The following is a 25189-nucleotide window of genomic DNA, read 5'->3' as shown; positions in this document are numbered from 1 at the left end:
TCATGTGAAAACATTTGCCCTCTATGAAAACATTGTCAGAGTACAGAGTACAATGCCACTCACTTATTATTTTTGAGTGTTTTCTGAAATGGATGGGTTATTATGCATAGTTCTTTTACTTTCAGTGTACTCTTCTGTTGAAAAACATTGACAGTTATCATAGGATGAGCAGATTTTTTTCTAATCATCCATCGTGTTAATGGGACATAAGGTTGTATAACAAAACATACTGATTTCCTTATAGGAACCTATCAAATTTAAGTCTTAAATAAATCTAATTAAATGTGATCATTACAAATATTCTACTTTATTCTAAGTTATTTTTAATTGTGTCCTACTTTATAAAATATATGTATATATATTTACATATATATACACAAATTTTATGTGTCAAAATTACATTAACTCTGTGTTTACATTATCAAAGTGAATTTTAGAAATTGGGTAAATAATGCTGAACGAAATAAATAAAATCATATCTGAGTTGTTCTTACCAAATTATTATTCTGATGTATGTTCAGGCAGTGACCCCATTCTTATGGGTTTCATTTGCATTATGGAAAATTTGCTTCCAAGGGGACCTCTGGCAATACTTTTATTTTCTCTTTAGGACCACACCTGCAGTATGTGGAATTTCCCATGCTATTGGTGTTGAATCAGAGCTGTGGTTTCTGGTCTACACCACAGCCACAGCAACTCAGGATCTAAGCCATGTCTGTGACCTACAACACAGCTCATGGCAACACCAGATCCTTAAGCCACTAAGTAAGGCCAGGGATTGAACCCATTACCTCCTGGATCCCAGTTGGTTTCATTTCAGCTAAGCCACAATGAGAACTCCTGAATACATTTTGATTAGCATAAATAGGATGGTACTACTAGCATCCAGTGAGTAGAGACCAGGGAGGCAGCCAACCACTCTAAAATGTAAGGAATATGAGTTCCCTAGTGGCTCAACAGGTTAGAGATCTGGCATTTCACTGTGGTGAGGATTTGATCTCCCGCCCAGGAATTTTGCATACCAAGATGTGGCAAATTGAAACGAAATGTTTTTCTAATTTACAGGGTGGAGCTTTTCTCTTCATCTTCTCCCAACAAGAGTACTGGCAAAAAAATCAGTAGTGCTGCTTTTAGAAATTCTGAGCTAGATAAAGTCGTAACAGTTTTATAGTTTGCAAATACATTGTAGTTTACTTATTTTATAGGCTTCTTTTTAGAAGTTTAATATCTTTCAATACTTTTTTTTCTTTTACAGCCACCACATGGCATATGGAATTCCTGGGTCAGGGATCAGATCCAAGCCACCGTTATTAGGACCTACACCACAACTGTCATAACACTGGATCCTTTCACCCACTGTGTCATACTTGAGACCTGGCTCTGCAGAGATGCCTCTGATCCCTTTGCACCACAGCAGGAACTCCAAATCCTAGAGCATTTTTATACATTGGGGAATAAATTTGTAAAACCATGTAATAGAACACATGCATATTTAATTAGAACAAATAGCAATGTATCAGTTATAAATTATAGCATGTCCTGTATACCATACTTAAAAAAGAGTTTGCAGCCAAATAAAAGAAAGTATGGATTCTCAAACAATATTCTCTCTGACTCTCTTGCCTTATGCTATTAAAGTGGAAAACATTATTTTGTGTGTTTCAAGAAAATATTTTTGTTTACTTCTGAGAAAACAAAATTTACTCATTGACATACTCCTTGGGAATTAAATATTTACTTAATCCTTTAAATATGAAAAAAAAATTTGTCTGATGTTACTAGAAAATTTGGTATTTTTTTAAACTCGTGCCATCAAACTCCTTTGCCCCTGACCTCCAGAGCTCAGTGTAAGGACAAGCAAGATGTAGAATCAGCACATTATTGCTGACCTGAATTAGACATGTTTGTTAATACGTAGGTATTTTTACAGAGGGAATGTAGGTTTTACTTTTTTAGTTTGTATGTTGTATTACTTCCTTATGACTGAAATGTAATAAGGTTTTTTGACATTCTCTCACACCATAGATAAGATAAAAATAAAGCTAATTGGAATTCCCATTGTGGTTCAGTGAGTTAACAACACAACATAGTGTCCTTGAGGTTGCAGGTGTGATCCCTGGCCTCACTCAGTGGATTACGGATCTGACTAGCCAGGGAACTTCCAAATGCTGCAGCCGAGAAAGAAAAACAACAACAAAACCCTAGGATTTTGCCACAGTACATACTTTTTCCTACTGAGATAAAATATTTTATGCACTACAGAAATCGTTTTTGTTTCTTGTGGTCTTGAGCAAACTGAAGGAAAATGACCTGACACCAACTTCAAGCACCTTCCCACCTCAGAGAGACAGAAGAGGTATCAGGTGTACTGTTCTTATCACTCATCCCATTCTGAAGTGAATCTTGCTGCGTCAGCCTTGTTATTGAGAAGTAAGATATATCGCTTTTTTAATAGTATTAGAGAAGCAATGATCCTTCCTCCTTTAGCAGATTGGAAAATGGGTTCCAATAGCCATATGCCCTGGCTAAACCCTGGGTTCTAACTTTTTTTCTGCAAACTCATAATTCTTTAGTTGGGAGGACACCAGCTCCTCCTACAGCTTGACATTGAGAGTGAAAAATAAGACTTATCATTGAGACCATGCAAGAGGACAGAATACTGGCATTGACACAAAAGGACATCACCACATCTCTGGATGAGCAAAGGCTAAGGGCCTAGTCTTGGAGCTGTAAACAATGCCAGGACATGTGACCTAGCTGCCACTTCAGCATCTATTCTGATTGTTTGTCACTCTGTTACAAAACTTAGTAGGTAAAACTTAGTAGGTAAAAACAACAACCATTCATTTATCTAACTAACTTACAAAACTTAGTTTGTCACTTTGTTTGTCACTCTGTTACAAAACTTAGTAGGTAAAAACAACAACCATTCATTTATCTCAGGAATCTGCCATGTGGGTAGAACTGGATAGAGATGAAGTCTCTGCTCTCTAATGTCTAGTATGTCATTTAGGAGCACTTGAATAGCTCAGATTGGATGGAGCTTGGCTGAGCATCTCCTTTTCAGAGCATTTCCCTGTAAACTTTTAAGGTGTTTTCTTCAACAAGATGGCCTCAGAGTAGTTCATGAGCATATGACCCAAAAGACCAAGGTTGATGCTGCTGGCTTCTCATGTTATAGCCTTGGAAATTCCATAGAATTATTCCTGTGGTCTCCTATGGAGAAGCAAATCACTAAAGCCACCAGGATTCAAGAAGAAGAGTGTCAATGATTTTATAGCCACATTTAATCCATGATAGCACTCTATTGTCATTTAATCTCTTTTTTTTTCTTTTTATGGCTGCACTTGCAGCATAAGGAAATTCGCAGGCTAGGGGTCAAATCAGAGCTGCAGCTAGAGCCTACACCACAGCCATGGCAACAGTAGATCTGAGCCATATCTGCAACACACACCAAAGCTTGTGGCAATACTGGATCCTTAACACTGAGCAAGGCCAGGGGTAAAACCCCCATCCTTACTGAGACTATGTTGGGTTCTTAATGTGCTGAGCCACAATGGGAACTCCATAATTTATCCTCTCAACCTCTCAACTCTATGTTTTTCATAGCAGTTTACAAAAAAGCAACCAGGAGGGATTTGTTTTGGATAAGTTAGCCCCTAATTCATATTCCTCCATTTTCATCCAGTGGTGTTTTCCATGGTTTATAGCTTACTATGTCAGTGATCCATACACTTACAGATAAAAATGACTGTAAGCCTAAAATGAGACATTGCACAGGGACACAGGTATGTATATTTAGAACAGTACACATATATGTTTGTCTATGTATAGAAAAAGAATTTGTTGCAACACTTGAAGCCCTCCAGCAACCAGGGGCCAATCCATCAGAAAATCCTCCAGGAAAAGATGTCAAAGGATGTGCAGTCAGGAACTTTCCCAGTGCAGGAGACTGTTGATCCTATATACATCGTGATGTGTCAGCCAGAATGCATATACCTCCTTGGCTCCATAGCAGAATAGTTTTGAAGTATAAAAATGTCGAGGCCAAGCATTCTAGGCTAATTGACATGCCCCCAAGAACTGGATGGTCTTCCTGACAGACCCAATTTCTTTTCAGCTCAGGTACCTCCCTCCCAGTAAAATGACTCAACCATAGAAAAGAATGAAATAATGGCATTTGCAGCAATATGGATGGAACTAGAGATTATCATACTAGGTAAAATACATCAGGAAGAGAAAGAAAATACCATATATTATTTACAAGTGGCATCTAAAATATGACACAATTTTACTTATCTATGAAACAGAAACAGACGCACAGACATAGAGAACAAACTGTGGTTGCCAAGGAGGTGGAGGGTAGAGAGGGATGGATTGAGAGTTGGGATTAGCAGGTGCAAACTATTATGTATAGGATGGATAATCAACAAAATCTTATTCTATAGTATAAAAACCTTATTCAGTATCCCCAGATAAACCATAATGGAAAAGAATATAAAAGTAACTTGTATGTATGTATAACTTAATCACTATACTATACATCAGGAATTGACATGACATTATAAATCAACTATACTTCCATTGAAAAATAAAATCAGTTTGAGTTATAGGTAGATAATTTGTATGTCATAGTACTTACAAAATTCTGCCCATTAGTGTTGAAGCCAAAGTATGACTATGATGTTGGAAAGACCTGGAAAAATGAGCATGGTTGAATCACCAACTCCAGAGTACCAGCTATGTCCACATGTGGCTAATAAGGATAGACATTTGCTCACATGTGGAGACTAGCCTTATAGGAGTATGTCCACCACTGAAGGCATCACATGAGTCAACCAGGCCCGGGCTGTTACTTCCATCATGGATGTAAATATTGCAGGATAGGACTGAAAACTGGCTACAGTGTCAGGACCTGCATCATTGCTCAGAAGCCCCTACCAGTGACCAGGTTCTCTATTTTAACTTAGATGGCTGTGGTAGGCAGAATGGTGCCCAAAGTTCCCACCTCAACATTTATAAATGAGGAAACATCAGCCTTTCCCCAGACCTAACCAAGATCGAGGATCTATGGTCCAAACCTTTTTCTTGCAAATACATGAGTTTGGTCAACATTAGTCTTCATGGTTAAGGCATGGATCAGTTGGGAATGGAGTCCAACTGATGAGGCTGAAGCTTTATGACATGTCAGACCCTGTGGCCTGACCACTGCTTCAAAACCTCAGTGTTTTCCTTCCATTTAGTGTTTTTTGGGGAGTTTATATTTCAATAAAGTTAATTATATGCTATACAGTCCTGTCTGAAATGAACCATTCAGGATTAAAAATAAATGGATTTTACTACTGAATTTATAAAACATTTAGCTTTGTAAGAAAATTTTTTATCATTTTCATTAGTTATTACGTAGCTTTCAAGGATAATAAAGCTGTTTTGAGATTTCAAATGTGAGAAATGTATGGCAAGGGTATAAAAAGTACATCAGTCAAGGTGCAACTTAAATGTTAATATAAACATACTCTATAATCCAGATCTATTTAACATGAACATTAGTGCCCTTTTTGTTGTTAATTTCACCTGTACAGTACAGCCTGAATGTTGGACAGTGGTTCTCAACTGTGGGTGATACTGTTCTCCAGGTAACACTTGGCATCCATTGTCACTGCCATGTAGGGAGGGGTGCCAGTGGTATTTGGGGATAGAATGCAGTGATGCTGCAGTCCTACAGTGCAATAGATGGCCCCCAACAAAGATTTCTCCAGCCAAAACATGGGCACTTCCAGTTTTTCTCCAGCCCAAGCATAGCATCTATCACAGAGTATGACCTATATGAGCCAAGCTGTGTTTTACAGATTTCTGGTCTGTCCTCAGGAATTCTGAATACAGATTTGCTAATCTACAAAGGCTGTTTCAATGACAACGTAATGAATGTGTACCAAAAGCAATGTTTCTAGAATGATTAAACCACAGAATTAACTTACAATGACAGAAATCAGGATATATACAATTTAATGCCTTTGAATATGTTCAACTATATTATCTTCTAATATAGAAAGTTAATTTGACCTGTGTTGACGTGGAAAAGAAAATATATTCCATTGTTCATTTTTCTGGATTATGAAAAAATTTAAAGATATGCCAAGTACCAGGAAAATAGTAAAAGGCACTACAAGTCTTCTAAAAATGTTTATAATATATCAAAAATGAAGAGTCTCACTTATCCAAATTTGTCATGACCATTTGTTTATTTAGATAGGTTAAATTAAGTTTATTCTTTTTTAATAATCATTTCTCAGATTTTTTTTTTCAAATAGCAGTGCACATATATGGGGAGTAGAATAAAAAATGAAGAATTCTCTTCCATACCAATTCTGGTTGTAAAATGTCAGTATTTCCAATGAGAGTACAATGGGGAAACACATTTTAAAAATTCATTTTAAGCTTACCAAGTAGAGGAATTCTTCAGTACTTTACAGTCATTCATCTCCACGTTTACATTCTTTGTATTTTCTTGTGGTCAATAAACTGATTCAAATGACTTAACTTATCCCACCATTGAAAGAGAAAAGTCTCTGCAATTATTTGAAGCCAAAATGACTTAACTTATCCCACCACTGAAAGAGAAAAGTCTCTGCAATTATTTGAAGCCACAGGGTTATCTTAATTTCACCAGTGGCTGCCTTTTTCAGAAGTTCCTTTAGTTCTTCCTTTGATACATAATGATAGCTTTAGTCTCAATGGGCTCTGGATTCAAGGTTACATTCTTTCCTCACCAATTTCATGTTCTCCCCAGATATCATCAGATTGATCCTTAAAGTGCATTTGTGTCAGGTAATTACTTTCTTCTGGAAGAACCTCTTCCACAGGAATTCCCAGTTCAGGCCTCTGTGCTGCTCTTCTAACTTCAGTTGTGTCATTTTTTTCATGCTCTTTTGGGATACTTAATGGATGACTAAAACAAGTATCAGTGAAACAGTATGGAAAAATAATTTTAGAATCTGATCGCTATTGTAGCACAAGTTCATTTTCAATGTTGAGTAATAGGAAGACACTAAAACCCTGATGCAGTTATCCTTTCTCAATGTTCTCCTTCAGGTGACAGTTCTTGATCTCCACCCTGATCCTGCAATCTTTCTTGTCCATGAGGATGCACATCTCCATCAGCAGCTGCACCTGCTTTGCATCCAGGTGGTCTCTGTTTATCTCAGGCATTGTGGGCAAACTTGCACACAGTCCTGGAGACCTGGATCCAGAAACTGCAGGAGAAGACTGCTACCATGTTTCCCCCATGGTCAGAGCGCCCTGCCCCTTCTGGCCCACAGGACAGCCTCCTCAATGCAAAGCTCAGGCCCTAGGGTTTCTTCCTCAAACAGGTAAGGTGAAGAACTCCCTGACCAACAGGCAGTGGGCCCGCCCCCTCAGCGTGCCAAGCGCCCAATGCTAAGCCCAGGACACACATCTGCCCCCAGACCTTGGCCTCTGAACCTCAGCCACCGGCTGTCCCATAATTGTCACGACTACTATCTCTTTCTACCTAAAACTATAAAGATATAAAAAAATAAAGAATACAAATGTAAAAAAATAAAATAATGTGTAAAATATAAAGAATAGTATGAAATATCATGTTAAGTTTTTTTAACTAATAGTTAACACTTTTTTTTTTAAGTGCTGCACCAGCAGCATATGGAAGTTCCCAGTTTAGGGGTCCAATTGGTGTGGCAGCTGCCAACCTACACCGCAGCCATAGCAAAATGATCCAAGCTATGTCAGTAACCAACACCACAGCTCTGGCAATGCTGGATTCTTACTTAACCTGAGCAAGGCCAGGGTTCAAACCTGCATCTTTGTGTATACTAGCAAGATTCATAACCCGCTAAGACACAAGGGGAAGCCCTGGTAACTAACTTTTTTTTTAAGTGCAGCATATAAGACATTCTATTAGTCACTGCTAAACATAGAAAGATCTTCACCTATGGGAATTTGATAAAAGACTTGTACAATGAGGTAGAATGTGGGGACCTGTATCTAGAAAATTGTGTTAAAGAATATCTTTTTCTAGATGGTAGAGTTTACTAAGCATAGGTCTAGAGGATAAAAAAAGGCAAGGTGTATTCTAAGAATGACATACTAGTAATTCCTCTTAAAAGTTTTCAATTTCCAATCAGGCTTGAGTAGTAAATCATTCTTTACATAATTAAACTTGGCACTAATGAAAATTACAAAAGTTTTGTCCTCCATTAAAACATTTTTAGCGTTTAATATCCATTATTTTTAGTATAATTGCTGTATATAAAATGAAATCAAAGAGAACATAATGGTGGGCTTGTCTGAACACAACATCACATTGCTCTATTTTTCAGAGAGACACATATGCAAATTATAGAGTGTCTATCTTCTATTTTATAGATTAATTTTCCTGGTTCTTTTTCCTGGATCAAGTTTAAAGCTCATAAGACAGTCTGTTCTTCAAGTGCGGATGGGGAAACAGGTTTCCTGAGGCCTAACAGATGTGTAGGTTTTCTTTCCTCTGTGATGTAGTGACTCAGAGTGTAGATGCTGGAGTCAGATAACCCAACCGAGTAGCAGTTCTGCTACTGACTAGATAATCTCTTAAGTGTACCTATGAAATGGGAACCAATGATACTATTATTTATTTCATACAATATCTGTGAACATTAAATGAAATATTAGTCATAAAAGGTAACCTACTATATAATTTCATTTATATGAAATATCCAGAATGGAGAAATCCATGGAAATAGATGGGGGAGTGGTGATTACCAGGGAACAGGGAGAGAAAGGGATGGAGAAAACGTGTTTAATGGGTATGAAGTTTTATTTTTGGGTGATGAGAGTGTTTTGCAACCAGAGAGAGGTAGTGATTGAACAACACTGTGAATGAGTGGAATGTCACTGAATCATTCACTTTAAAATAATTTATTTTATGTAACATGAACTTCACCTCCATAAAAAACCTAGTTCTAAGTAGAAAATACATATATACATATACATATTTCATATCTATATATGAAGTTTGTAATGTCATTCCAGGTTGCTGTTGTCTTAAATACATGTGGAGACTCCTTTCTTCTTTCCTTCCTTCCTTCCTTCCTTCCCCCCTTTCTTCTTTTTGTTTCTTTCTGTCTCTCTGTTTCTTGTTCTTATTTAGTATTAGATTTCATGGGGGCACAACTATAAATTTTTAAATCCAGTATCACTAGAGTTTTGTGAATGATAGTTGGGAATCTGGATATAAATTTTATACTGATAAGCCAAAAGGAAGGCACACAAGTTAATTAATTCTCTCTCATCTCTCTCTGTGTTTGTGGGTCTGTATAATCACTCAAAAACTTTAAAGTGAATGATTACTAGAGTTTTGGTAGTATGATGTCATGCATTAATTTATATCAATTTCATAATAATGTGGTCAATAAAGCATGTATAAATGTTACCATTCTATAGGAATGGAAACATCAGCTGTTTTAGAACATTCAAACACTGTCTGAGTAGTGTCCATGTCATTGGAACACATTTCTTTAGTTCCTGACAACTGCATGTGTTCTCTGTGTTGTGCCTTCCTTCATCCCAAGATATTTTAGAGAACACATGTTTTCAAAATGTTATTCACAAAAGAAAGTATACTTTATCTATCGCAGTGAGAGCAGGTACAGCTGCTGAGAGGACCTGTAGTTCTGATTACTTTCAGTCTCAAGAGAACAGAAAAGATGTTCCTGATCCAACCTGTGGACATCTGTGATTCACATCTGTGTAAGAACTACTGCTTTATCCTCAAAAGAAAAAAATCAAAAATAATAAAATCTCTACTCTCAATAAGTCTTTAAGAATTGTGGAAAACCTTGTCTTCTCTGAATGTTCTGATTATTCTGTATTTTGCTTAATTGTGAGTGTTGAGGAAGTAGTGACAGAGGGTTCTTTAAAATTTTTGACATTTCCTGCTGTTTCCATACTAAGAGCATCTATTACTGTCTGTATGATTTGTCTTATTCCCAGACAGAAAACAATTTCCTAACCTGTGTTTATCTTTCAAATGCCTTTTTCTTCTTTTGTGGAAAGAAGACATTGTTAATAATACTATGTTCAGTACTTTCCTGTGTGTGTATGTTTGTGGCATTACATATTTGGTTTATATCGTCACTTAACACCCTGTGCATGTGTATGGAAAATTGGAGCTATTTTATGGAAAGTGGAATATCTCAGAATTGCAATCTATTTGTCTATAATACAAGGAAAATCATTTCTTCCTTAATTAGCCTATAAGTGCGGTTTCTTATATGTGGAATCTTTACAAAAGGATACAAATGAACCTATTTGCAAAACAGAAACAGACTCACAGACTTTGAAAAACTTCTGGTTATCAAAGGGAGCAGGTTGAGGGGGGGATGGACTGGGTGTGTTTGGATTGGCATATGCACACTTGTATATGGAATGATTGGCCAGTGGGGACCTGCTGTATGTCACAGAGAATTCAACTCAATATTCTGTGATAATGTGGGGAAAGAATCTAAAGAGAATGGACGTGGGTACCTGTATAATGAATCACTTTTTGCTACTGTTGCAGAAACCAGAGCAGCGGAAAGAGGCAAGCTGCACTTGGAGATGCAGAATAAATAGCCAGGCTTTTTCAGCACAGGATGCTGGCTGAGAAAAGTGGCCTCTAGAGTCTGAGCCCCAGGTCTTTGTTTTGGGTAGCTTTTATACCATACAGACTTTACAGACTTCCAGGTCTTGTTTTTCCTGCCCAAGCAGTCTGGCCCTCCCCCTTTCCTGAGCAGACAGTGTTCCTAAGAAGCTGAGTAAACAGGGTTACAAAAGTGAAACTGACAAGGAATGCTGGGTAAGCAGCTCTGCTATCAAAGACATAAGGTACATAGTTGCTACAAGATTACAAGAAGGGTGGTATGTGGACAGCAGAGGCAGCTGACAGGCACTTAGCTGCTTCTTCAGCCAGGAGGTTGTTTCTTTAGTTACAACTCTTACTTCATTCCCACAGAAATTATCACACCATTGTAAATCAACTATACTTCAATAAAAAGAATTTTTCTTTCTCTCTTTTTCTTTCTCTTTCTTTCGTTTTTTTTTTTTTTTTTTTTTTTTTTTTTTTTTTGGTCTTTTTAGGCCACACCTGCAGCATATGGAACTTCCCAGCCTAGGGCTCAAATCAGAACTGTAGCTGCCGGCCTACCCAATAGCCACAGCAATGCCAGATCTGAACTGCGTGTTTGACCTACACCACGGCTCACTGAAATGCTGCATCCTTAACCCACTGAGTGAAGCCAGGGATTGAACTCACATCCTCATGGATACTAGTCAGGTTCGTTACTGCTGAGCCACAACTGGAACTCCCCTCATGCATTTATCTTGTTTCTACTTTCTTCACGCCCACCCTTTAAACTGGATCCCAGAATGACTCACAAGAAGTTGAAGATCTCCAATGATGGATTGCAGATGGAGAAAGATGAAAGCTCTCTGAAGAACAGCCATACCTCAGAGAGGTTTAGTGGCACAGGGTGCTATGGGGCAGCAGGAAATATATTCATTGGCAGTGGCTGCCACTATTGGGAGGTGGTCATGGGTTCCTCCACATGGTAAGTATACCCCGCTTTTCTTTTCTCTCTCCTGTTGTCAGTGTCTTGGGCAATTCAGTTCTATAGCACAAACATAATACCAGTAAGTCAGGGTTAAAAGGTATGTATGTGATGGAAACCACTTCTAGAAAAATTTGCCAGCTTTTAAAAGTAAAATCTTGGAAAATATACTGAGCTAGGACTTGAAAATTGCAACACTCTAATTGCTAACTTTTTTAAAGCTCTAGTGTTGTCAGTATCTAACTATTTAAGGAAGAAGCATGTATTCTATTTCTTATATATATGGTGTCTAGCACAACTCAGATCACTAATAAATGTTTATTCTTTTCTTTTGTTCACTGTCTCACAGGTATGCAATTGGAATTGCCTACAAATCAGCTCCTAAGAATGAATGGATTGGCAAGAATGCCTCCTCGTGGGTCTTCTCCTGATTCAATAGTAACTTCATAGTGAACATAACAGTAAGCAAATGCTGGTGGATGTACACCCACAGTTGAAACGTCTGGGTATCCTTTGGATTATGATTCTTTCTACATATTCTATGGTCAATATTTAAATAAAAGTAGTTTGGTTGCATCTAAATACAAATGAGTATATGGTGCTCACTGGCAATTATTCTGTTAAAATTGTAACTGTAATGTGATCACATTTCCAGGATTAAGCTATTCTATTTCTTTTTTCCCTCTAAATTGTTAACACAAATTATGTAAACTGGATTAAACACTTAGGAAAGTAAAAATATCCTTGCTGTTTCATTTGCTCAACTTATGCAACCAAGTAAGAATGATAATGGCAAACCTGATTCTGTGGGACTCCATGAGTAACTGCCAGAACTTTCTGATTGGCAACAGCAAGGGTCATCGACCAAAAACTGCAACTTACAAGTTGTGTCGTAGGCTGGCTGCTCTGATTGGACCCCCTAGCCTGGTAACTTCCATATGCCACAGGTGTGGCCATAAATAAATGAAAGCAAAACCAAAGCAGAAAACCTCATGAAAGGAGTTTCTGTAGGGTGCAGTGGGTTAAGAATCCTACTGCAGTGGCTTGGGGCATGTCACTGCAGAGGTGCAGGTTCTCCCTGCCTGGCACAGTGGGTTAAATGGTTCTGCATTTTGGCAGCTGTGGCTTGAATTCAATCTCTGTACAAGGAACTTTTATATACCCCTAAATAAATAAATATATTTTAAAATAAAATAAAACCACCTGAAAGACTGCATCTCTGCACACTCACGTATTGGGGAGAACACTTGTCAGGTAAAGTGAGGGAAAAGATAAGCCCTGGCCAGTGGAAGTGCTGCTCAGGTGCCTGATTTCAGGAGAGCACAGCGGGGCACACTTCCCTGACTCTTGAGTACTCTTCACAGGGGTATGGGCACTGAGAGCTATGCCAGCACCTCAGTCAGCCTTCTGGTGTGGTAGCCTTCCTGCCTGCCAGGTGGGCACTGCTCCAGCAAGGAGGGCCTTCCCCCTGCCCAAAGACCCTGAAGGACTTTAAGAGGAACAGGCTCTTTTAGAGTAAAATCTGTTTCCACCATTAGTGGGTTTGGAAGGGCTGGTTCATTTAGAGAGTGTTAGGCACCCAGCATGGCACTGAGAACATAGTAGGTGCTTAATAAATGTAAAGGAGTGACACTTAGAGTGTCACAGTGTACTGGGTGCAGGGTGGCAGGAGCAACACACAGGCCTGATGTGGCTGAGGGTTCACGAGAGGCAGCGCAGGACCCACTGGGGACAGGGTGTGAGGATGGCCACCTGCACCACACGGGAGCTCTGGAAGTTGGCCTGGAAGAAACTCTTTGCAAGCACTAGTGCACCCTTGAAAAAATGTACTTTTATCCCCAGGCACTGGTATTCCCCTGGCAAGCCCTGGTATCTGCAGCTTCCCCATAGCCATAGGTAGATTTGAATCCAGGTGGGGCTTTTCCATGAGGGCACATGCTGCAGGAGGCTGGCTGTGCTCCTGGGCCTTGGGATTGAGGGCATCCAGGAGGCAGCTCTTTTGCAGCCATGCAGGACCTCCAAGCTCTCAGTTTCCTAAAGGCCCACATTTGTAGATGTTGCTTTTGTCAAGGAGGCTCTAAATAGAAAACTCGTCTTGAGCTTACAGCTCAGCCTGGCCTACTTCTGCCTCAGAACTGCTGGCTTGGTTGCTGGGTCTCTGCTGTAGGGGCTGGTTTTATAAACACAAGTCTTTGGACTATGAGTCACTCTTTCCCATCTGTTCTGTTGTTTGAGGACATGGTCATGCAGTCAGCCCTGGAGCACCAGGAGTTTGTGTGCTCAGAGGACTGCCTCCATGATGGGACACTGGGGCAACTGTTTGCCTGAAGACTTGGTTGAAAGAGGTCTAAGAGTTCCTGTTGTGGCTCAGAGGTTTACAAACCTGACTAGTATCCATGAGGATATGGGATTGATCCCTGGACTCACTCAGTGGGTTAAGGATCTGGCACTGCTGTGAGCTCTGATGTAGGTTGCAGATATGGCTCAGAGCTGGCATTGCTGTGGCTGAGGTATAGGCCGGCAGCTTCAGCTCCCATTTGACCCCTAACCTGGGAACTTCCATATGCGGCAGATATGCTCTAAAAGCAAATAAAGTAAAATTAATTGAGACAGTCTAGAATGCAGGCTTACAATCCAACCACCTCTTTTATTCCTCAGGTCATCATAATTCTGTGTCCACCAGTGGGAAGTTAAAAATCAATGAAGATAATCCATGCTCCTGGGATGGAAAAACAAATATTGTAAAAATGGCCATTCTACCCAAAGCAATCTACAGATTCAATGCAATCCCTATCAAATTACCCATGACATGTTTCATTTCACAGAACTAGAACAAACAATCCAAAAATTTATATGGAACCACAAAAGCCCCAGAATTTCCAAAGCAATCCTGAGGAACAGAAGCCAAGCAGGAGGCATAACTCTCCCAGACTTCAGGCAACATTACAAAGCCAAAGTCATCAAGACAGTGTGGTACTGGTACCAAAACAGACAGACCAATGGAACAGAATAGAGAACCCAGAAATAAACCCACACGCCTATGGTCAATTAATCTTTGACAAGGGAAGCAAGAACATAAAATGGGAAGAAGACCATCTTTTCAGCAAGCATTGCTGGGAAACCTGAGCAGCTACATGCAAATCAATGAAACTAGAACATACCCTCACACCATGCATGAAAATAAACTCAAAATGGATTAAAGACTTATATTTAAGACACCATCAAACTCTGGGAAGAGAACATAGGCAAAACATTCTCTGATATCAAACTTACAAATGTTTTCTCAGGTCAGAGTCTCCCAAAGCAACAGAAATAAAAGCAAAAATAAACCAACGGGACCTAATCAAAAGGGCAAGCTTTTATACAGCAAAGGAAACCAAAAAGAAAACAGACAATTTACAGAATGGGAGAGAAATAGTTTCACATGATACAACTGACAAGAGCTTAATCCCTAGAATATACAAGCAACTTATAAAATTCAACAGCAAAAAATCCAACAGCCCAATTTAAAAATGGGCAAAATATCTGAATAGACATTTTCCAAGGAAGATGTACAAATGGCCAATAAGCACAGGAAAAAATGCACATCACTGATTATTATAGAAATGCAAATCAAAGCTACTATAAGATACTACCTCACACCAGTCAGAATGGCCATCATTAAGAAGTCCACAAATACCAAATGCTGGAGGGGGTGTGGAGAAAAGGGAACCCTCCTGCACTGTTGGTGGGAATGTAAGCCTGAACAACCACTATGGAGAACAGGATGGATGTACCTTAGAAATCTATACATAGAACTACCATATGACCCAGCAATCCCACTTGGGCATACATCCAGACAAAACTTTCCTTGAAAAAGACACATGCACCTGCCCTGAGATTGTCTAGTCAGCCATGTCCTCTTCAAATGGGGAGTTTGATTCTTCTCTCCCAGTTTGTCTGTTTTTCTTGCTTTTGGAAGCAGCTGGGGTTCTTGGGGCTGCTGTGCAGGGGGAGCAGACTTGCTGGGTCATGTCCACTCCAGGGAAAGGTTGGGGCCAGAGTTGGGACCTGCCAAACTTCCATCCAAAGAGAACACAGATGTGGCATCGTGTCACCTGCAACACAGGGCTGGTCCTTTTCTGCAGTGATCATGGTGTGGCTGGCTCCCCAGATGGGAAGAGATGGTGCCACTGTATGGGCACTACAGGACCAGATTACACAGCCTTGGCGGCCAGCAAGTGAGGGGCCTGGACTCAGTCCAAGAGCTGGTGGAGTTCAAGCTAGAGAGAGATACAGAGACAGAGAGACAGATGGACAGAGAGAGACATGGACAGAAGATGTGGTGGCAGAGGAGGTCCTCTTTTGTGACTCTGTCCCTTTGCAGTGTGACCTGTGGTGGGACTTACACTGACCAGCTATAACAGAGCTCTGGATACAGATCGAGTTCCCACTACTCACCCACCTCAGCTGGGTCTCAGCACTCCTGAGGCATCAGGTTTAGGACACCTCCTGGGACCACAGCAGGTGTCATCCAGTACCTGGTAGGGGCAAGTAGTGCAGTTCCTTTGATTTTCATTGGCACTTTCAACTCTGTAGGGATCAGAAAATCAGAAGTGGATGATGATCACACATGGCAGTGAACTGGATGTATCTTTGTAGCATCCCCTCAGGACTTTCCAGCCTGGGCCAGTCTGGGAACAGTCAGAAGAGTGGAGCTTTGGCCAGCCTCCCAGTGCTGGTCATTGGCAGGTCAGAACATGCAGAGGGATGGAGAGCCTAGTGCCTCTGCAGGGACCGGGCAGGGTGGAAGGGGGCCAGGCACTCTGGTTGCCTGGCCCCACAGGCTTCGGGGACCTGCTTGTCACTGAAAAATCACGTGTCCTGAAGCGGCCCCCGGACTCCCCTCACTCTCTCCAGAATTTCATGGCATCTGGTGGCCTGGTGGGCATCGCTTGGTGCACATCCATCTGGCCAAGACCGCAAATGGATTTCTGCCAACAACAAGGCTCCCACTGCATTCAGCGAGCTCAGTGAAAACTAGCAGCGAGGCCACATCCACTGGACCCCTGGGCAAAACTCTCGAGCCTCAGGTGAGAAGGTGGTTCCCTGCCTCCACCATGGCTCATGGGGAATTTTCACCCACCACCAGGCCCCCAAGTTGTGTGCTCATCTGCATGCTCATGGACTGCAGGCTTTTTGGAAGGACCAGCTCCTGGGCCCTCTTCAAAACTCTTCTCCTGCCACTGACTCAGCCTATTTTGCATCCAGCCCCATGAGTTCATGACCCACTCATGGACCTGCAGTGTCCCTTGTCACCTGGTTCAACCACACTGAATCCACTCTTCTCCTGAAATCCACTTGAGCTGCATCCCACATGCCTGTTGGTGTAGTCACTCTAAGTATCCCTAATTCCCATTGTGAATCCTGCTCAGACCTGTGATCCATTGAGAAATGCATCTTTGTTTCCAAATCTGTGGGTTTTTAATCCATCAACAAGGAAGTATCGAGGGCACCACAGAGAAGTCACTGTGTTCTGGGTCTGAAATACCCAAGAGGGCCACTCCCCACTAAACTTGTATATTTTTGGCTATGCATGTGTTTTGTTTTGTATGTTTGTGTTTTTTGTCTTTTTAAGGCCACACCTGCATCATATTGAAGTTCCCAGGCTAAGAGTACAATTGGAGCTACAGCTGCCAGCTTATGGCACAGCCACGCCAATGCCAGATCTGAACCACATCTGCAACATATGCCATAGCTTGTGGCAATGCAGGAATCTTAACCCACTGAGCAGGGTCAGGGATCAAACCTGCTTCCTCATGGATATTATTCAGGGTCTTAACCTGCTGAGCTACAGTGGGAAATACCTACACATGTGTTTCTGAAATGTGTTCGGTTTTGCTTTTGTTTGTTTGGCCATGTCTGCAGCATGCATAAATTTCTGGGCCAGGAGTCAAACCTATGCCACAGTAGCAACCCAAGCCCCTGCACTGACAACACAGAATCCTGAACCCCCCCCAAAAAAATGCCAGCCTTACCTGCATTTAGATAGAACTTTTTTTTTTTTTTTGCTTAAAATCACTACTTTCAAAGAGTAAGTGAGGCTGTTTTACAATTATTGTAGTGACTGCCGTACTGGGCTTTATTTTTAATGTCTTACTTCACATCGTTTGCACCTCATTTTTCTTTTTTTTTTCTGTGATATAATCATGAAATCTATCCTTTTGACTTGCATGCACAGGACAGTGTTGTTAACCAGGAGCATCTCTAGAACTGATGCTTTCTGCCACATGTGTTAAACTGATTTCATTCTGGGGCCTGTGCTCTGTGACCAGGAGCTGTGCAGGGCACAGAGAACTAGAACAGAGGGCACCCAGCCCATGTGAACTTAGAAACAGTGGAAATCAGTAGAATATTTTAAAGTGGTTCATGGGTGCTGAGTGAAGAGAAAACTGGAGCAGGGGAGTGGGAGCAGGGCTCCCTGAGACATTATCCCAAGGAAGGTGGCGATGGTGGGTGTGATTGGTAGGGTATCCAGGCCTTTGTGGCTGCTGCTCTGGGGGCAGGATACAAGTTAAAGGGCAAGAGCCCAAAGCAGGAGGACTGGCTGAGCAGGATCAACCCATGGCCATGGTCAACCTCAGTTCTCCTCTATTTCCTTGACAGTGGGGGACCCCATCTGACACCCTTAGGGGAAGAGGCAGTGAGTTGATGCTCCAGGATCCCCAGCCACTCAAGCCTTGGGAGCTGGGCAACCACTCCTGCTGACTCATGCGGGACTGAACTTCCCTCATGTGGTCACCATATCCAAGCCCCGGCAGCCAGGAGGGTAGGTGATGGGAAGGGCTGTGGATTCCTGGCCTGCTGGACAGTACTGGACCAGTGCTGGACCAGTGTCCATACCCCTCTGTACCCTCAGCACATACCTAGGTGAGGGAGGGAGAATGGGCAGCAGCCATGCCTGCTCCACCCCATGCTGTGGGTGAAAGTGATGAGTTTCTTGTGTGCAGGGTGGGTCAGCTGGGCCCAGAGGAGGAGCCAGATGCCCACCCACACAGCACATTTGCATGGTCACATGCAGAAAGCATACATGTGCCACTGTCAGAGGCAGGGCTAAAGGGGACACCTGTACCAGGTGACTTTGCTGTAATCCAGGCCACCAGCCCTATGGACTGGCCTGGGTCCACCAGTGGCCTTAATCACTTTTTTTTTTTAACTTATTTTTTTTTAGGGCCTCGGGTGTGGCATGAGGAAGTTCCCAGGCTACGGACTGAATCACAGCTGCAGCTCCAAGTCTATGTCACAGCCAGAGCCAAGCCTGAAACCCACACAAAAACTTCTAGGAATGCTGGATCCTTAACTCACTGAGCAGAATTAGGGATCAAATTCACATCCTCATGGATACAAGACAGATTCATTTCCAATGAGCCACAATGGGAACTCCCAGGTTGCTATACTTTAGGAGGCTCTTGGTGTCAGTGAAGCTACAGAGGCCCCCACAAACCCACCCCTCCCTGTAGGAAGGTGACTATGCAGCCTGCAGACCCCACCCCAGGCCCAGACAGGAAATTCTCAAGCCCACCACCCATCAATGTCCACTGCCTCCATGGACCTGCTTCTCCCTAAGTGGATGACACAGATGACCCCAGGGAAAATGTCATGCCAGCTCTTTTGAGGCCTGCTTGGGCAGCTTTAAAAGTTCACCTGCAGAGTAACTAAGCAACAATAGCTAGAAAAACTGGAAAAAAATGTTCAAGAGGGGAGGCCCTGGCAGCTAAGAAGATAAACCTAATACAAGGCTGACATACATAGGAAAAGTCTTGCTAAGTCAGACAAAATCCTAGAGGCTACTTATAAAAAGGGACAGGTTCAAAACACACAGAAGTCAAGTATGTGCATGGGGGCCCCTCAATGAAGTAAAAGAAAATTTGAAACTGAAAAGACATTTGCACTTCTAAAGTCCTTATTGAGTGAGGAATTTCTACAGATAAACTTTGTAATGGCAAACAGCTAGAAAATGATGTGACATATAGATCACAATACAAAGGGAGGAGAGAGAAAATATGCCTATTGACCTCACTACTAAGAAACATGCAGATGGAGCGCAAAAGCCCTGACAGCAGGCACTTAGCTCAACAGCTTTTAAGGTCAGAGCTGGGAGGAAAGGTCTGAGGGTCAGGAGGTCTGAGAGAGTGAAGCTGGGGTCAGTGGAGCACCACAAATACCCTTATTTATAACCACAGGCAGAGGTGACTAACAGGACCTCCACATGGGGGAGCAGCAAGGGCCTGGGGCTCCCCCTGGACTCCTGGGTATTTGCCAAATGGAAAGACCTGAGAGCTCCAAAATAAGGACCTTTAATAAAATCATGATAGATCCATAATACACATGTTACACAGCCACTGACATGGGCCCCAAGGTAATGATAGTCCCTAGTGTTGGTATAAGTGCAAAAGCTCTGCAGTGTCCTGGGGGCAGGAACAGAGCACGACTGTGATACCACCCCCCGCCAAGGGGTGCTGTACACCTGGGGAGATGGGCCAAGGGACAGTGGGACAAGGCCAGGCCTCCTGGGGGAGATCAGTTTGGTCACAGGACCCTCCCCCGAAGGCAAGAGCTTCCAGGTAAGGGGCTCAGGGCTGATGCTGACCAATGAGATGGGCCCTCATGGATGGAATGGCAGTGACATCATAGTTCCGATGCTGCCTGGCACCCACTCTGCTTCGTGTCCGAAGGCAGTTGGGAGCCCTTGTGGTCTCTGACCTTCTCTGGAGATTGCCTGTCTATCCTGTTCTGACCCACTGTCCCCCTCATCCACCTTGTCATTGTTTTTAGAGGAGAGGCGCACCTCCAACAGCGAGAGCTCAGAAAGGTGAGCAAGAGAGGCACCCTCATCCCTAATGGGCACCTTGGGCACAGAGGCCGCTTGGCAGGTGACCCCCTTCCCCATGAGCTGTGGCTGAGCTGACACCAACACTGGAGCACAGAAGGTGAGCCAGGGGGATGCAGCCCCTCAGGGAGCTGAGGGGTGCCAGCTGCAGCCACAGTGCCCAGGCTCATGAAGGAGGCCAAGGTCAGAGCTTAGATCTGGAATGGGGAAGGGGGGGGGGTGAGAGGAAAATGAAGATGAGAATAAATGGAGGTGGGAGGATGGGGGCAGGAGGAGGTGGTGCAGGGGTGAAGGAGGAAAGATGAACAGTGAAGGAACAGGGCAAGAAGGATGAGCAGGAAGAGGACCAGCACAGAAAGGGGGAGCAGGAGGACAGGAGGCCAAGACCAACCCAAGCCAGTTCCTTGAGAGTCATGTTGGGGTCCCTGTAGATATTTTACTTGAGTGATCCCTTGGTTTGATGCTCAGACCTGGGGAACCTCAAGGTACTGATTGAGGCCTGTGTGGGAAATCACTGGCCTGATTCAAGACTAACCACAAGAGCTTACTCTTCACATCAGTACCCTCCTGACACTACTAACAAGCAGTAGGAGAGGAGGAGTGAAGGAAGATCAGGGTTCAGGGACAGCTGGTTGTGAGGGTCCAAGTGCCCAGTTCCACTGCATCCCGGCCACCCTCCCCTGCGTGGAGAGACGACCCTCCCCCAAAGGAAAGTCAAATTTCAGGCCAACGGTTCAGGGCTGCTCCTGGCCAATGGGTGGGCTCCACTGTGGGTGGAATAGCAGTGACCCCAGAGTTCTGTCTGTTGCCTGGCACCCACTCTGCTTCCTGTGCCCAGGCAGTTGGAGGCCCTTGTGGTTGCTGACCTGCTCTGATGCTCGCTCGCCTGCCCGCCCTGCTCTGACACACCTGATTCCCACACCTTCCTGGGTGACTTATTATCATTTTGAGAGGAGAGGCCCATATCCAACAGTGAGGATCAGAAAGGTGAGCATGAGCTGCACCCTTGACCCTATCAACACCTCAAGGACAGAGAGGTCACTGGTTGGTGCCTGGACTACTCAGGTCTGGGCCTGAGGTGACAGGAACCTCCAGCACCAATCACTGAGTGTGTAGCTCACTCAGGGCTCTGTGGGGTGTGGGCTGCTGCCAGAGAGCCTGAGGTGAGAGCTCAGAACCCTGGCCCAGTAAAGGAAGAGAGGGAGAAGGAAGGAGGAGAGACGATGCAGGAAGAGAAGGAGGAGGTGGAGGAAGGGAGATCTAGCCAAGAAGAGATGAAAGTAGAAGGGTGGATACAGGAGGCTCAAGAGAGGAGGTGAATTAGGAGGAGTTAAAAAGACAGGAGTGAGAGCAGGAAGAGTAAGGATGAAGGAAGTAGAGCAGAAAGATGGAGGAGGAGGAGAAGTAGATGGAGGAGGGGGAGAACTAAGCAGGACAAGACGGATGGATGGAAGTGATGCATGGAAGAGGAAGAAGGAGAGGTGGAGGACCAGGAGGAGGGGAAATAGGGCATCTATGCCAGCCTAGAACAGGTGGTACTGCAATCTGGATGAGGTTGCTTCAGTGGTGTAGTGAGCCCCAGGTTTGATGCTTGGACCCTGGGTACCTCAGGGAGCTGTGTGAGGCCTGGGTGGAAAGTCTCTGGCCTGATTTAAGTCCATTGGCAAGGGATTAGCATCCACATCACTACTGTCCTGGAACCCCTAATAGGGAGGGGGAGAGGAGGAGTGAAGAAAGGTCATGGTTGGGGGACCAAGTGTTTCTGAGGGGCCCTATGCCCAGGTCCATTGCCTGCCATACTACAGCTGGCCCAGTCACCTTCCACTGCCAGCTGACTGTCCTGTCCCTGGAGGAGATGACCTCCTTGGTTGTGGATTCAGTGCTAACACTGAACTCTGACCTTGGTCCTATTTTGGGTGGATTGGCAGCAACCTCCAAGTTCAACCCTCTGCATAGCACCCTCTCTGCTTTGTGTCCCCAGGCAGTTGGAGGCCCTTGTGGTCTCTGACCTGCTCTGACACTCGCCTGCCCTCCCTGTTCTGACCCACCGACCTGAACTTGGGTCCATTTATACAGCAGAGACCAGCTCTAACAGCAAGAGGCCAGAAAGGTAAGAAAAACCTGCACTGCATACTGACTCTTGGGGACAGGGGCAAGCAGGTCGGTGACTCAGTCCTCCCTGGTCTCGGCCAAGATGATGCCAAACCCAGCCCTGACCATGAGCCAGCTGCGTGCAGTCCCTTGTGTCTCCAAGGGGTGAAGGCTGCTGCCCACAGTGCCTGATTCCATGTGAGGGGCCCAAGGTCAGAGTTCAGAAAACTGACTCCAGGTGGGGGGCACGGTGGGAAGAAGATTAGACAGAGAGGTTTCAGGAGGAGACGAAGTGGAGGAAAGAGGGAGGGGAAGGGCAGGAAGGAACAAAGGAGCAGGAGGAAAAGTGTAGCAGGAGGAGGACAAAGGAGCATGAGGAGATGGATGGATGGAGGCGCAGCAGGGGGTCCAGGCCAGCCCGAGCCAGCTCTATGGGTTCCAGGAAGGGTCCCTGCAAAAGCCATGCCTGAATGAGCCCCTAGTTTGATGGTTGGACCTCAGGAACCTCAGGGAGCTGGGTGAGGATGAGGTGGGAAATCATTGGCCTGATGCCAGTCCAACTGCAAGGGCTTAGTGTCCACATCCATATCCACTTGGCACTTCTGACAAGCAGCGGGAGAGGAGGAGTTAAAGAAGGTCAGGGTTGGAGGACCAGCTGGTCATGAGAGTCCAGGTGCCCATTTCCAGCTCAGCCAGGCTCCACCTGCTCCTGGTCCCACTCCCCTGTGTGGAGAGAGGATCTCATACCAAAGGAAAGTCATTTTATAGGTCAAGAGTTCAGTGCTGCTCCTGGCCAAGGGGATGGCCCATTTCCACTGTGGGTGGAAAGGCAGGGGTCCCAGAGTTCTGCACCCTGCCTTATACCCACTCTGCTTCATGTCACCAGGCTACTGGAGTCCCTCAGAGTTGCTGATCTGCTGTGACACTCACTCGCCTGCCCACCCTGCTCTGACCCACCTGATCCTCACACCCGCCTGGTTACCTTTTCACCATTTTGAGAGGAGAGGCCCAAGTCCAACAGTGAGAGTCAGAAAGGTGAGCTTGAACTTCTCCCTCACCCACTACCAACACCTCAAGGACAGAGGCCACTGGTGGGTGCCTGCACCACTCAGGTCTGGGGCTGAGGTGACAAGGACTGCCGGCACCAACCACTGAGCATGCAGCACCCCTCAGGGCCAGAATGCCCAAGTCCCTTTGAGGAGCCTGAGGTGACAGCTCAGACTCCTGGCCCAGAAGGGAAGATGGGGAGGAGGAAGGAGGGGAGAGAATCCAAGTCCTGGAGGAGGAAGAGGGGAAGGATGGGGAGGAAGGAAGGTCTAGCTGGACCAGAATTGGATGGAGAAAGGAGGAAGGACGAGATGATTGAAGAGGAGTATAAAATACAGGAGGGTGAGGTAGTAAAAGACAGATGGTTGGGGAATAGCAGGAGGAAGGAAGCGGAGGAGAAGTGGGGAGATGGAGGTGGATGGAAGAGAATGCAGGTGAGATGGAGAGGGGAGTGAAAGAGAAGCAGGGTGTCCAGACCAGCCCAGGGTCTGCTGTATTGAGTTCCAAATGGTGTTTCTTAAAAGTTGTACCTGAGGGAGCACCTTCTTTGATGCTGTGACCCAGGGAACCTCAGGCAGCTGGGTGAGGCCTGGGTGGGAAATCTCTGTCCTGATTCAAATCCAAAGGCAAAAACTGAGGGTCCACATCACTATCCTCCCAGAAACCTCTAAGATGGAGGAGTGAAGGAAGGTCAGGGATAGGAGACCAAGTGTTCCTGAGGGTTGATATGCCCAAGTCCATTGCCTGCCAGGCTACAGCTGCCCCAGTCACCTTCTCCTGACAGCCTTGTCCCTGGAGAGGATGACCTCCCTGGTTATGCACTCAATGTTGACCCTGATCTCTGACATCAACTCCACTGTGGGGGGAATGACAGTGAACTCACAATTCTGCCTGCTGTCTGACAGCCACTCTGCTTTGTGTCCCCAGGCAGTTGGAGGCCCTCGTGGTCACTGACCTGCTCTGACGCCTGCTCATCTGTCTGCCCAACATTCTCTGGCCCACCTGATCCCCCACCCGAGTGGATACCTTGTTACAATTTTGAAAGGAGAGGCACACATCCAACAGTGAGTGAGAAAGGTGAGCAGGAGCTGCACCCTCACCCCATACCAACACCTCAAGAACAGAGGTCAATGGGTGGGTACCCGGATGATTCAGGGCTGGGGAGGAGGTGATAAGAACCTCCAGCACCAAGCACAGAGCCTGCATCTCAGACACCTGGCCCAGAAAAGAAAGGTTCAGAGTAGGAGGGAGGGGAACAGATGCAGGAGAGGAGAAGGATGGGAGGAAAGAAAGTCCAGCTACACCAGAGTTGGATGTAGGATGAGGGAGGGAGGAGTGGTGAGTGAGGACGAGAAATGAAGACAGGAGTGAGAGAAAGAAGAAAAAAGATGGAAGGAGTGTTAGGCAACTGATGGAGGAGGAAGAGTTAAAAGAGGGGGAGGACTGAGCAGGAGGAGATGGATGGTGCAAGAAGTGGATGGAAGAGGATGTGGAGGAGAAGCAGGGGGTCCAGGCCATCCCTGAGAGTTGGTCTTGGGTTCCAGTTTGAGTTGCTAGAGAGTATACTTGATTTACATCC

General features: G+C 44.3%; 2 protein-coding genes and 1 pseudogene across 28 annotated transcripts in view; 1 reads left to right on the top strand and 2 right to left on the bottom strand.

Moving 5' to 3' along the window:
- Positions 1-25189, top strand: part of LOC110258919 (USP6 N-terminal-like protein) — a 50339-nt gene that overhangs the window by 10542 nt on the left and 14608 nt on the right. For 4 of the 10 annotated variants that reach the window (XR_014817616.1, XR_014817617.1, XM_084979664.1 and 1 more), the window contains exons 1-4: positions 20745-21459; positions 22454-22582; positions 23450-23598; positions 24538-24687. The gene's annotated coding sequence lies outside the window, so the exon portion shown is untranslated. Of the gene's footprint in view, positions 1-11420; positions 11604-11952; positions 12065-16008; positions 16676-16783; positions 16966-18248; positions 18412-20293; positions 20573-20744; positions 21460-22453; positions 22583-23449; positions 23599-24537; positions 24688-25189 lie in introns of those variants that run through there. The other 6 variants (XM_084979661.1, XM_084979658.1, XM_084979656.1 and 3 more) reach the window with 5 other exon arrangements.
- LOC146399389 (uncharacterized) overlaps positions 6224-25189 on the bottom strand; it is a 43317-nt gene continuing 24351 nt past the window's right edge. For 7 of the 18 annotated variants that reach the window (XR_014817626.1, XR_014817634.1, XR_014817629.1 and 4 more), the window contains one exon: positions 14231-16175. The gene's annotated coding sequence lies outside the window, so the exon portion shown is untranslated. Of the gene's footprint in view, positions 6950-11096; positions 11664-14230; positions 16176-25189 lie in introns of those variants that run through there. The other 11 variants (XR_014817627.1, XR_014817635.1, XR_014817631.1 and 8 more) reach the window with 5 other exon arrangements.
- On the bottom strand, positions 6576-7356 carry LOC146399390 (isopentenyl-diphosphate Delta-isomerase 1 pseudogene; annotated as a pseudogene).

The sequence above is a fragment of the Sus scrofa genome, chromosome 10 (assembly GCF_054392235.1).
Source record: "Sus scrofa isolate SSC_HxYL_T2T_F1_AM1 chromosome 10, Sscrofa_HxYL_maternal_Yorkshire_Landrace_v2.0, whole genome shotgun sequence".
In the NCBI taxonomy this organism is placed as follows: domain Eukaryota; kingdom Metazoa; phylum Chordata; class Mammalia; order Artiodactyla; family Suidae; genus Sus; species Sus scrofa.
This window is presented reverse-complemented; position numbering and strand designations above follow the sequence as displayed.